We start from the raw sequence: 14,658 nt of genomic DNA, 5'->3' as shown, positions 1-14,658 counted from the left end.
GTAAGTGTCGCCCGGCCATTCCAGGCCCCAAAAATTAGCCCACATGCGTTCACCTGACAGCAAAGAACATTTTATTCTGTGGCTGGAGGTACATTAGGCATTGACAGGATACAGAAGTAAGCGTCGCCCATTACAGGCCCCAAAAAGTAGCCCACATGCGTTCACCTGACAGCAAAGAAAGTTTGTATTCTGTGGCTGGAGGTACATTAGGCATTGACAGGATACAGAAGTAAATATAGCCCATTACAGGCCCCAAAAATTGGCCCACATGTGTTCACCTGACAGCAAAGAACTTTGTATTCTGTGGCTGGAGGTACATTAGGCATTCACAGGATAAATAAGTGTCAGCCATTAAAGGCCCCAAAAATTAGGCATTCAACGTACATAAAAGGCCTTTTATGCCGCTGTATTTACCGAAGACAGGTACCATGAATTGTTATGGGTGGTGGTGGATATTTGTGGCCTGTCATGAGGAATTTGAATCAAACATGGTCTACTGGTCACATGTGTGGAATTCCTCCGAGATCAATGCCTCATTCATTTTTAGAAATGTGAGGTAGTCAACACTGTCGTGAGCTAGTTGAGTGTGCTTATTGGTCACGACCCCCCTGCTGCGCTGAACATCCTTTCAGACAGGACACTGGATGAAGGGTAAGCCAACAGTTCCATATCAGAAGTGACCAACACATCTTCAAACCGCCCTCTTCTTGCAGGCGCTGTTGGCAACGTACCCGCAACTGTTTCTCTGTAAGTGGAAATTCCTCTGCCAGTGCACGCAAAAGCAGAATGCAGCATTTCTCGAAGCAAGGCCTAGAAGTGCTACATTCTGACAGCCCTCTGTGATGGTGCTAACATTTCCGCCATTTTTTGTTTGTACCGGGGGTCTAAGTACGTTGCCATCCAGTACTAGTCCTTGCCCTTTATGCTTTTTATGTGGGGGTCCCTCTTAAAACACTGGAGCATGAAGGCCCCAATTTGCACTAAACTGGAAGCGGTGAGGTGGCCTGGCTCCTGCTCATCATCCAGGATAATGTCATCCTCATTCTCCTCCCCCCCCCCCTGCATGGACAACACCAGGGATCCCAGAAAGGTTTAAAGCACGCTCTTATTACTCCTCCCCAATCCGCCCAGGCACCATGCTCCTCTGACTCCTCTTCAGATTCCTGTTGTTGACTTGTCTCAGATGGAGTAGCCCCCCCTTTGAATTCATCCAGCATTGCGACTTCCTCATCTTCCTGCTCCTGCTTCTTGACGGCTTGATCAATGACACAACGCAATGCACGCTCCAGAAAGAAGGAGTAAGGTACGATGTCACTGATGGCACTCTGGCCGTGACTGACCAGTTTGGTTATCTCATCGAATGGCCGCAGAAGTCTGCATGCGTCGCGCATGAGCAGCCACTGGCGGGGTGAATAAAAACCAAGCTCCCCAGAACCTGTCCTGCCGCAGAGTTCGTACAGGTAGTCGTTAACTGCATGTTTCTTCTGGAGCAGCCTATCAAGCATATACAAGGTTGAGTTCCATTGCGTCGGGCAGTCACAAATAAGACATCCGACGGGCAGGTTGTGTCGCCGCTGAATGTCAGCAAGACGAGCAATGGCTGTGTAAGATCTTCTGAAATTGGGGGCGTGGCCTGGAGCGGCATGTGAGAGGACGCATCTCACCGAGCTCCCGCTAGTATCCTGCATATTGATCCTTTCCCCGGTCTCCACAGTCACTTACCGGGTCACCGCCGCATCCTCACACATCAGGGCGCACGCCGGGACTCTCCTTTCATTGTGTCCGGGTGATGCTCCGCCGTCAGACACGCGGGTACACGAGGATGCCTGGAACCCAAGATGGCGCCGTTCCCGGCCTCCCGCAGCGTCCTTCCAAGGGCTCCGAGAGGCCAGCCTCCTCCTCAAGCAAGCCGCCCAAGCACCCGAAGCACCCGCCGAAGGAGCCACAGCGCGACATGCGCTTCTATGCCCAAAAATCCCCTGGCCCTGCAGGGAAGGAGAAGGACTTGAGCGCTGCTGCCAGCTCGGCTGACCCGGGGCCGCCCATCCCGGCAGGGATCGAGCCTGGAGCTGAGGCCTCTGCAGATGAGCTCCCGGATGGCATTGAGGAGGGTGCTGGGGATGAGGATGTGCAGCCCACACTTGCGGACATACTGCGGGCCATAAACCGCTGCAATGCCTCGGTGGACCATCTTAAAAAGCAGTTTGGGGGCCTGACTGAAGCGGTGTCCCTTCTTCGGCAGGACCTCCAGAAGGTGAGAGAGCGCACCACTGCCGTGGAGGGGAGAGTCAGCGACATGGAGGATCAGCTTCCCCCCCTGTCCAGGGAGTCCAGACAGACGGCAGGTCTGGCCAGAGCCCTGGAGCAGAGGGCTGAGGATGTGGAGAACCGGCTCCGGTGGAACAATGTTAGAATTGTTGGTCTCCCGGAGAAGGTGGAGGGTAGAGACCCCACGGAGTTTGTGGAATCCTGGCTGAAAGACATTTTTGGCGGGGACGCCTTTTCCGCTCTGTATGCGGTGGAACGAGCCCATAGAGTTCCCCCCCGACCCCTGCAACCGGGACGCCCGCCGAGAACCATGCTGGCCCGCCTGCTTAACTACCGTGACAAGGAGACTATCCTGAGGCTGGCACGGGAGCGGCGAGATGTTCAATATAACGGGGTGCGTGTCTCGTTTTATCCGGACTTTTCCGCAGAGGTGCAGAGGAGCAGGGCGAAATTCTTCGCTGTCAAGCAACGATTGCAGAAACTAAAGGCCTCGTACGCCATGCTGTACCCGGCGAAACTTCGTGTCATTGCTGGAGGTCAACACCACTTTTTTGAGGATCCGTCCGAGGCATCATCCTGGATCGACCGCAATGAGCACCTTCTACGCCCACGTCAACCACCTCCGAATGATGGTGCGGATTGAGCTTGGGGCCTGCGCCCTGGTTCCTGTTGTTTTGTGGGGCGGTGACCCCCTAATTCCTTATAGTACTTTTATCCTGGAGATCTGTTGGGATGGTGATTCTTCCTATGGTCTGTTTTTGGAGCTTCAAGGATCTGTCCATACCGCAGAACTTTGGTTCCACTGCCTGATTGTTCTTGTCCCTTCCCCCGCTCCCCCTCCCCCCCCCTTTATGCTTTTTTTTCCCTCTTCCCCTGTTTTTTCTTTTATATCTGCACAGCAGCGGAAGGTCTGCTTTTTTCTTGGTACTGCTGGGACCTGTTGTTCTGGACGAGGGTGGGGAGGAAGATGTGGAGGTCTTTTCGGGGACACTGACTACTGCTCTGGTGACTGTGGACCCAGTTCCTGGAAGCGTGTGTACTGGGTCGGGGTCCTCACGGCCCGGAGTACTGTTATCTTGTTTTTTTTTCTACCAGTTGGAGGGTCATGTTGGCCTTCCTGTTTTGGAGTCTGGAGCCGGCTTGCACATCCCGCTGTACTGCATCGGCCGGGAGTGCCTCTGCCGCTGCCCCTTGTTTTGGATGCTGTGGCCCCTCGGGGCCTGCCCTGATATGTATCCTGCTATATTGATGTACTGCCACCCACCATGACTGCGGTTCCTATTGTCTCCTGGAATGTCCGGGGGTTGAGGGACCCTCTTAAGAGGTCTATGGTTTCCACGGTCCTGCGCGGGCATTTTCCAGCCATTTTCTGCTTACAGGAGACACACTTGGATGTGGACTCACGATCCTGGCTGCATTATGTCTGGGCGGGCTGGGAATACCATTCTACCCACACCTCATACTCCCGAGGGGTGAGTGTGTTGGTCCATCGGTCCCTTGACTTTCAGGAGCTTCATAGCCTGATTGACAGTGAGGGGCGATTCGTATTTATTCATTGTAGACTGTATACTGTGCACTGTGTTTTGGCCTTTGTCTATATACCGCCACCGTTCCACTGCGAGGTTCTGAGAAAACTGGTGGTATATCTGGTGAACCGCCCGGAAGTCCCGGTATATATTGTGGGTGACTTTAAGATCTTCTGAAATGGCCTGAGATTTTCCTGGCCTGCCACAAGACGTCCTGGACCCCAGGGTATTTGACAACGAATCGCTGCACGACCAAGATCAAGACGTGTGCCATGCATGGCACGTGCTTAATTTTGCCCTGTTTCAGCTCGCTCAGCAGATTGGCACCATTGTCGCACACCACTTTACCAAACTGTCAAATGGAGCGATGTCAGTCACTGATCTGCCTGTGAAAGCAAAGCTGAAAAGAGTGCAGGACCATTGTGGCTCTTGGCTTCCAGGCACAACAGACGCAGCACAGCATGGCAACGTCTCACCTGGCATGTGGAATAGGTTCTGGGGATCTTGGGTGGCGCAGTGGAAGAAAAAGTAGCAGCGGAAATAGAGGAGTCAGCCCAGGAGGAGAAGGAGGATGGAGTAGGAGGAGGAGAAGAAGAGGCAGGCCTGCATGCAATCCGTAGCGGTAAAACCAAATCTACACTAATATTTAAAAAAGATCTGAGATATATCCCGGGTAACTATAGACTGGTCAGCCTAACATCAGTAGTCTGCAAGATTTTGGAGGGGATGTTAAGGGATCACATACAAGACTTTAGTAATGAAAACGGGATTATTAGTAGTAATCAGCAGAATCATTCTTGCCAAACCAATCTATTAACTTTCTATGATGAAGTGAGCTGCCACCTAGATAAAGGAAAGCCTGTGGATGTGGTGTATCTGGACTTTGCAAAGGCCTTTGACACCGTTCCCCACAAACGCTTACTGCACAAACTAAGGAAGGTAGGTATGGACCATAGGGTGAGTATCTGGATGGAGAACTGGCTCCAGGGGAGAGTTCAGAGGGTGGTGATAAATGGGGAGTACTCGGATTGGGCGTGATGTGGGTAGTCTGGAATCTCTTCTGGCCTATTTAAATTCTAATGATAAAAATCTGTCATTCACAGGCTTTATGGATAATCATCAGGTCTGCTTTCTGGATGTTCTTCTTACCTCCACTACAGATCGGGTCATTACTAGCCTCTATAGAAAACCCTTAGCTGGCAATACTCTCCTTATTGCCCAATCTGATCACCCGACACACACGATCAGAGGCATACCAGTTGGCCAATTTATTCGGTTGCGCTGTATATTAGGTGAAGAAGTTGAATTTCTAAGGGAGTCAGAGGCACTTTTTTGAGGTTCAGACAAAGAGGATATCCTGTCTGGATGCTCAAACGTGCCCTCAATATCGCTAAAAATAAAAACAGGGGGGAGCTTCTTTCTAAACAATATAAATGCCAGAACAAACGGATTGATAAACCTACATTGGTTACCACCTTCAGTCAAGATTTCCATAGAGTAAGGGATGTGGTTAATAAATATTTACCTATCTTGTTTGAGGATGAGCTGCAAATGAAAATTTTGGAGAATGGCATTAATTTTATCCCCAGACGGGTGCGTTCCTTAGGCACCTCCCTCTCACCTAGTCTCTTTTGTTCAACTACTAAACAACAAATCACATGGCTACATTGTATGGGAAATTACAAGTGTGGCACTAAAGATTGTTCTAGCTGCCCACACATTCTTGGGGGGTTAAACCGTTACCACTACTTCAAATGGTAAGATTGTTTTTTAAAAAAAATTCTTCAATTGCAATACCAGCAATATAATATATATCATCACTTGTAAAATATGCGGTATGCAATACGTGGGACGCACAACCCGCAAATTGCAGGAGAGGTTCCGCGAACATCTGAGTGCAATTAGAACTAAAAAATCCACCAACATAGCAAGACATTTCAATAGTTTACACAATGGGGATATTAGTCTATTGCAGGTCCAGGTAGTGGAGAAAGTGAACATTTCAATTAGGGGAGGTGATTTATTCACACGTTTGTGTAGAAGGGAAGTATATTTAATATTCCATTGGGACACCCGCATCCCGCAAGGTATGAATTATGAATGGGATGTATCTCATTATTTTGAATAAATTCACTAGAGTATTCATCCATAGTTACATAGTTACATAGTTACATAGTTAGTGAGGTTGAAAAAAGACACCAGTCCATACAGTTCAACCTATGATGTGTGTGTGTTTGCTGTTAACCGTACATTGTATACCCCTGTATGTTGTGGTCTTTAAGGTGCCCATCTAATAGTTTTTTGAAACTATCAATGCTCCCTGCTGGTACGACTGTTTGCGGAAGAGAATTCCACATCCTTACTGCTCTCACAGTGAAGAACCCTTTACGTATTTTAAGGTAAACCGTTTTTCCTCTAGTTTTAGTGAGTGGCCACGTGTCTTATTGTATTTCCTTTCTCTGAATAGTTTGTTCCTTATGCTAGGGTCGCCAGTACAGTATTTGTACATTGATATCATATCCCCCCTCAATCGTCTCTTCTCCAGAGAGAATAAGTTCAGTGCTTGTAGTCTTTCCTCATAGCTGATGTCCTCCATTCCCCTAAGTATTTTTGTTGCCCTTCTCTGGACTTTCTCCAGTTCCAGCAAATCCTTCCTGAAGACCGGTGCCCAGAACTGGACAGCATACTCCAGATGTGGCCGGACCAGAGTCTTGTAGAGTGGGAGAATAATCTCTTTATTTCTGGAGTGAATCCCCTTTTTATACATCCCAATATTCTGTTGGCTTTGCTTGCAGCGGCTTGGCATTGCATGCCACTGCCAAGCCTGTTGTCTACCAGTACCCCCAGGTCCTTTTCCATCCTAGACTCACCCAGAGGTTCCCCCCCTCAGTGAGTAGCTTGCTTTCTGGTTTCTGGCCCCCAAGTGCATTACTTTACATTTTTCAACATTAAACCTCATCTGACATGTAGTTGCCCACCCCATTATTTTGTTCAGGTCCGTTTGTAAGGTTTCCACATCCTGCATAGAAGATATTGGCATGTTTAGTTTAGTATCATCTGCAAATACTGAGATTGTACTAGATATCCCCTCCTCTAGATCGTTTATGAATAAATTAAACAGGATGCGTGTGTTTGTGCCCATATATACACACATCTCTTTGTTAGGTTTTTTCCTTCTCCCCCCCCCCCTTTTTTCTTCTTTTTTTTTTTGACTTGTGTGTATATATGTGTGTATCGCATAATATACACACTATCATCTTCAGTGATATGTGTCTGATACGTTATCATTTATCAATATCTTATATGTATATATAATTGGTTGTCTTAAAGGTAATAGGGATATCGCTGTACTACATTTTGATTGATTTTCTACATTATATACTCATAATCGTAGGTACAATCAACAACAGATTTTCTTCATCCATAGATGTAACCTTTTGGTTCTTGCTTCTTTGGTTTTTGGATATTATGATGTTTTTTCTTAACCATAGAATCTCCAAAAAACTTTTTTCTATGATGAACCAGGGTGTTTACCATGTACTTTTGACATTTGTACACATATATATATATTTTTTATATGTTGTTGTTTGTTCTTAATACTACAATATATGTTCAGTTGGTTTTCAATATTTATGGTGTGCATATACTCTAGTCATCTAGTTTATATGCGCATTATATATTTTTACACTTGTTGTATTATGCACTTTCCATATATGCACCTTTTATATGTCTTGGTTTTTTTCGGAATATATGGTTTTTATATGTCTTTTTTTTTGTTTTTTCATTTTTCAATTTTTACTTTTACATCTGAACGATATGTATACCAGATTACACATATATTTTATATGCTGTTTGTATAGACAATGTTTAAACTGTTAGACTTTCAGTACGAAATAGAAATACATTTTTATTATTACAGGTCAAGAATTGTGAACTTTGAGGCCTCCATTGACCTTGTTACAGTTTAAGCAAAACCCATTCATTTTGAAGCACACAGTGCGTCCATTGTTGAGATGGTTGTATTTACATGTACTTGAGATGAGAAGCTATGTCATCTGCCCCAAGAGGTAATTGTGTTTGACAAACTTTTGAATACAATGCTCAGGAAGACAGGCAACTAAATTGCTTATCCCAGGTGGAACGGCCTTTGGGGGGAAGGTGTACATAAGACATTCTTCCCCTAGTCATGAAACAAGAAAAGCCAGAGAGATCATAAAACTATGTTCGGGCCATGAGACGTTTGTATCACACAATGGGCGAAACTCAAATTCAGGATAACACCTGTGTTCAACCATCCACCAGCAGATAAGCTATTGTCTAAATCATGAGAGGACAAACAAACGGAAACGGACAAAGACTAGAATCTATCATTCATTTACCTACACACCAACAGGGGGGTAGAGTTGTTGGAATCTACATGGTGTCAAATAAACATTGTCACTTAGACTGATGAGAACTGCAAATCTCAAATGAATTTCATATAATCATAAACTGATACAACATCTTTGCCCCATCATATACAAAAGGTGTTGTGGAACTATGATGTTATGACAATCTCCTATTGAGAAGTACATTATATTTATCATATAGTAGTGTCAAATGGTCAGAAATTTCGCCCATATTTTATAATCCAGTCCCAAATCATGAATGTACTGTTGTTAACATAATAACCCCTTAAGGGATAATATTCTGTTCAGAAATAACCCATGTGTAGAAAAGTTTACATATACAAGCTGTTGTGTATCAATATATATAACTGTATATGTATCTATATAATTCTTACTGCTACTAAATGTAAAGTGTATGGGTAAATCAGTAATTTCCAATCAGTATATATATATATATATTGTATTAGTAATATTCTTAATTCAATGGTATTACCAGGTCCAATTACCAGGTCCAATCTTTACTTCATGGTGGATATGAAATGGACATGTCATAGATGAGAACATGGTTACATTTTATGTTGTTTTATAATAGTCTTAAATTGAGAAATCTTTATTTAATTTTAATATACTGGTTGACCAAGAGGTGTCACCCTATGACATCACCAGTTAATGAATAAGATGTTCCAACCAATGATGATCATGTTACTCCCTCTGGGTTTAACTTATGGTAATTTTAATAGTCCTTTGTTCTATACCATATAAAAGCCCAGATGAGAGAGACACAGGACACATCACATTTTGCCCAATATACATCACACTTACAACATACACACTACTACAACCATGCATAGACTACTCTACACAGACTCCATCTTGGTCCACCATGTATCTGAACCTTGGAGGGACGCCAACGAAACTCCTCCCTAATTGGCCACCATCTTGGAAATGCAGCCATCTTAAGGAACCTGGTAACAACCATTCTAAGCTAGGGGCCATTTTAAATATGGCAATTATGCCCTGCTGTTATTTGATTATTATTTAATATTGTTTATGTACTTCCTTAAATGTTTTACATTTCATATTTAAAGGGTAAGGAAAGTACAATCCCAGCCGTATAAACCATATGTAGATTTTTCTCTAAAGAGATGATTTTTGTTTTTATAACATTTTTTAATATCAGATTAAGCGCATTATTTGCGACTTTACGTCTTCCGTTTTGCATGGCTTATTCTCACTTCATCTGCAGTGGAATGACTTTCAGCCGTGTGATTCGCAGACAGTTGTGGTCTGATTATATAGAACATTCATTTATGGTTCATACTACATCTGGGAAAAACGTAATCTTGTTTTATTTTACTTTCATCGTTTAGCTAAATATCACATTGCATTTATTAAGTTTGTATTTTATTAAGGTTACCTCTATGTGTCACTCAAGTATGATCATTTATGGTGAAAATATGTCTTGCGAATAAATATTCTTATATATATATATTCCCTACTGTAGACAATTTCACTAAGATTGGTATATGCTTTTAAAAAGAAATTAATCGATCAAAAAGAACTCGGGGAAAATTGCGTGGTATACTATGAGTGTCTGAACAAAATTGATTGGGTTTTTCTTAGTTATTAAATTATTTGCCGTAATCGGCTGGGGGCACTGCGTCATAATTCTATTGATAGTTCAGACATCGCCTTTTAGTAATAAATTAAAAATAGTCAAATTTTATACCACACTGCACAACAAAACACATTCATTTGTTTGTATGTGTTTATTGAAGATCTTTCACGCATGTATATGTTGGTGCCATGACCAGGTGTGAGTGGTTTTCTCAATGGATCTGGGTGTGAATGACGTTTTAATCTCACTAATTGGTTTACCGTTGAATTGAGTGATCCACCCCGGTCCATAAAAGAACACTCACATCTGATCACAATCAGCAATGATTAAGCACATCGTGTGAAACGCGTCTGCTGACTTAGTGTTGTCCTGTATGTCGGGTGTTGGACCCATGATTTTGCAATAAATCTTTTCGTTTTCCTATTGCTGTAAGTGCCGCTTTCTTTCTCTCATTTGTATACACTTATAGAGCCGCCATTATATGGTTAGTCTGTATCTAGATGATGTCTCACATACCTTCTGTCATGATGCAATACCAGGTGATTGTTCTAAGATAGTCCACACCCAATGCCAGAATTTTATGGCCCCCTCTGCCCTATGATTGGCATCCGAGGAGATGGCTTCCATGGCCGCGCGCCCCCGGAGGGGGGGCCATCCCTGACACATCATTGCCACTACCACGTCACTTCCGTGTACTGACCTCGAGATGTCATAACCCGGAAAGTGTGGGGCAGAGTGGCTGACACCATTGGCTAAAGGATGGGAGCACTGCATGTCATGTCCTTGGCCATAGGCCAGACAGGCAGACAGAGCACAGCGCGTCGGCACAACCCATCTGGTCACCAGGGCGACCACCAACAGTGCCAGCCAAACGCCCGCCCAGGAAAAAGAGCCCCAACACACGCAACCACAGATGGATCGTTGGTCATACGGCCAGCACTATACACAAAAATCAGCTGATTGCTTGATAACAGAGAATAATTACATATTTACAACAACAAACAAAAACAGCAACTCAAAATCATACATATATCCAGACTTGTATAAAGTACTCGAAATTTCTACTTGAGTAAAAGTACAAGTGCTCGATCAAAAAATTACTTGAGTAGAAGTGGAAGTGCTCGCAGAAAAAGTTACTTAAGTAGAAGTACTAAAGTATTCAACATTTTTTTTACTTAAGTATTGCAAGTAGTTTTTTCAAAAAATTTGCTACTTAAGTACTAAAAGTAAAAAGTACCAGTAGTTTTGAAAAAAAAATTTCTACTCAAGTACTGAAAGTAGAAGTACAAGTACTGTGTTATGTAGTTATTAAAGAAATAAGTCAAAAGTTTGAACATCATATTGTTTTTATTATTTCAAATGATTTATTCAAATGATTAACCTGTGTTTGTTAGTAGTTTCTTGATGCACTTTAAGCGCTGTAGCACCATTTATTTGTTTGTTTCATATTTTCTTTTTATTGGAAAGATTTGGTATAGCAGCTTTTATTATACACAGCCTTTATTTTCGTATGATTTACAAATGACATTATACACATTTTTTTGAGCTTTATGCAACCAGCCATCTACTGTTCTGGCAGTGGTAATTTTTTTAAAAGTAACGAGTAACTATGCAGCACAAAAAATAAATACTTGAGTAGAAGTATCGAAATCATCGAAAAAATGTAGTGAAGTAAAAGTAGAAGTAGGAGAAAAAAATTCTACTCTAGGAAAGTACAGATACCGCATTTCGGTACTTAAGTACAGTACTTAAGTAGTTCTACTTCGTTACTATACATCTCTGCATATATCTTATCCTTGTGTAGGTCAGAGAAACAACAAGTATATAGCATTTTATTGATCACCTAATTTATGTCAGATAGACTAGTTCCAGAGGGGTGATCAGGCTCCATTCACAAAGGATATACATCTCTTATATGTATCTAGAATTTTTTTTTTTTTACTTAGGTATATGTTGGAAAGCTAAAGCTAGATCCCATTACAGAAATGGCTTATGGCTAACCGTATTCTTTCTATTCTATTCTGTTCTATTGTTTTTATTTTTAAAATTGTATTATTTTCCATTCTGTTTTTTTTTTTTTTCTATTCCATTTTGTTCTGTTTTTCTCTGCTATATTCTACTCTTTTATTTTCTGTTATATTCTTTTCTATTTTATCATATATATTTTTTTCTATTCTATTTCTTTATCTTCTTTTCTATTTTATTGTCTTTGGAAATTGGAAAACAAATCGAAAACGCTTCGAATTCGAAAAACTTTTCGAATTTGAAAACTTCGAATTCGAAGTTAAATCGAAAACTATTCTAATTCAGAAAATTTGAATTGATTTGAATACAAAAATCAAAATGAATTCTGAAAATTAATTAAACAGATTAAACAAATTTAACTAAACACATTTATGCAAATAACAAATCGAAAAGAAATGAAATGAAACAATTTTTTTTGTTCTGCACATGTCTATCCGGTATGCCTGTTGCTCAGTCCCGAAGCGTAGCGTCATGCCCACGTGACTTCATCAGGGGATGACGATAGGTTGGAAGGTATGTCCTTTTACAATGAAGAATGGGGTGTGTAAAGTGGCGGCCATTTCTTTGTAGTCCTTTATGCAGGAAAAATACGTCGGCCATTTTCCATTGGTCTCAAATAGAAAAAGCAAGATCGGCCATGTTATCGTAGTCACTATATGGTAAAGGTTGAGTGGGTGTAATTATGAAGCACAATATACTGAGTATGTACCAACAGGGCACGCAAGGGAAACTAGATAGCTAACGACCAATAGCGGACATTCTGGATGTCCCAGAATGAATGCAATATTAACATAAATGTATTGGTATATATTAGCAAGTTTGCATAAAACAAACAATAAAATATGAATGGAACATAGGGCACAGATTACAATAAAACCTAAAACATATAAAAATCTAAATTGGATAAACAATGTATAACATACATAAGAGTAGCGATCACAAAAGGATATCACAAAAGGTTCAAAAGAAGAATGTAAAAAGTGCATGAGATCATCAATCATCAACCCCAAACACAATTGGGGATGATAAGTGCACAAATATGTGATCTTCAGACACATAGATATCTGGATGGAAAAAGTGGGACCCCAGACCCCCACCAATGGAATGAGCCAAGAGTAAATGGGGAAGAGAGAGACTCATCCACAAGATATATGGATAAATTGCTAGAGATGTGCAAATAGAGAGAGATGAATATAAAGCTTCTGGACCGGAAGGATTTACCCCCTTCCTGACCAGGCCCTATTTTGCAATTGGGCACTGCGTTACTTTAACAAACAATTGCACGGTCATGCAATGCTGTACCCAAACAAATTTCACGTCCTTTTTTTCTCACAAACAGAGCTTTCCTTTGGTGGTATTTGTTCGCCTGTGCGATTTTTATTTCTTGCGCTATAAACAACAAAAGAGCCACAATTTTGAAAAAGAAGTAATATTTTTCACATTCTGCCATTTAACATTCCCCAAAAAAAAAAAAAAATTAAAATCAAAATTCTTTACCATTTTAGGCCAATTTGTTTTCTGCTACACATTTGTGGTAAAAAAAAAAAATTGCAATAAGCGTATTTTGATTGGTTTGCACAAAAGTTATTGCGTCTACTAACTACTGGAAATATTTACGTCCTTTTTATTGTTTTTTTTTTTTTACTAGCAATGGCAGCGATCTGTCAGATCGGACCCCTGACTGACATTTTTGACACTTTTGGGGGTACCAGTGACATTACTACAGTAATCAATGCTAAAAATATGCACTGTCACTGTACTAATGCCACTGGCAGGAAAGGGGTTAACACCAGGGGGCGATCAAAGTGTTAAATGTGTCCCTAGGGGGTGCTTTCTAAGTGTGTGGGGGATAAGAGGATCCCTGTGTTCATAACTGACAGAACAGTGGTCTGCTGTATTTACGACAGCAGACCGCAATTTTGTCTCCACGAGAAGCGATTGTGGGTGCCCGTTAGTTTTAAAAACATATTTTTGCATTGATACATGTCCCCCAGGGCAGTACCCGGGTCCCCATACACTTTTTATGGCAATAATTTTCATATAAGTCTTTAACCACTTTACCACTATAGCATTTTGCTGTCTTACGTCTGGGCCACTTTTTGTGATTCGGCGCTGTGCGACTTTAACTGACAATTGCACGATCGTGCGATGCCGTACCCAAAACTAAATTTACGTCCTTTTTTTCCCACAAACAGAGCTTTCTTTTGGTGGTATTTGATCACCTGTGCGATTTTTACTTTTTGCGCTATAAACAAAAAAAGAGCGTTTATTTTGAAAAAATAACAATATTTTTAACATTTTTTTATATGAAATTCCCCCCAAAAAATGTAAAAATCAAATTTTTTTTAAATTTTTTACCAATTTGTTTTCTGCTACCTATGTTTGGTAAAAAAAAAAACCACAATAAGCGTATTTTGATTGGTTTGCGCAAAAGTTATTGCGTTTACTAACTAAGGGAAAGATTTCTGTCATTTTTGGTGTTTTTTTTTTTTACGCGTAATGGCGGTGATCTGCGATTTTTTTGCGGGACTGTGACATTGCGGCGGACAGATCGGACCCTTGACTGACATTTTTGACACTTTTGGGGGGACCAGTGACATTACTGCAGTAATCAGTGCTATACATATGCACTGTTACTGTAAAAATGACACTGGCAGGGAAGGGGTTAATTTTATTGGAGAGGGAGGGGTTAATGTATGCCTGGTGCTTACTGACGTGTGGGGGGGGAGGTGACTGAGTGACACAAGGACAGATCCAGGGTTCAGCTATGCTGAACCCTGCAATCTGACTCTGCCTGTCACTTGGGAGATCCGACCGCTTGTGTTTACACAGG

At 41.9% G+C, this 14,658-nt stretch overlaps 1 protein-coding gene across 1 annotated transcript in view; it reads right to left on the bottom strand.

The window, feature by feature from the left end:
- Window positions 1-14,658, bottom strand: part of LOC309563248 (C3a anaphylatoxin chemotactic receptor-like) — a gene marked incomplete at its 3' end in the record, with an annotated part of 76,374 nt that overhangs the window by 36,075 nt on the left and 25,641 nt on the right. The window lies entirely within an intron of this gene.

This window comes from Pelophylax lessonae (assembly GCF_965119305.1).
Source record: "Pelophylax lessonae genome assembly, chromosome: 9".
NCBI lineage: Eukaryota > Metazoa > Chordata > Amphibia > Anura > Ranidae > Pelophylax > Pelophylax lessonae.
This window is presented reverse-complemented; position numbering and strand designations above follow the sequence as displayed.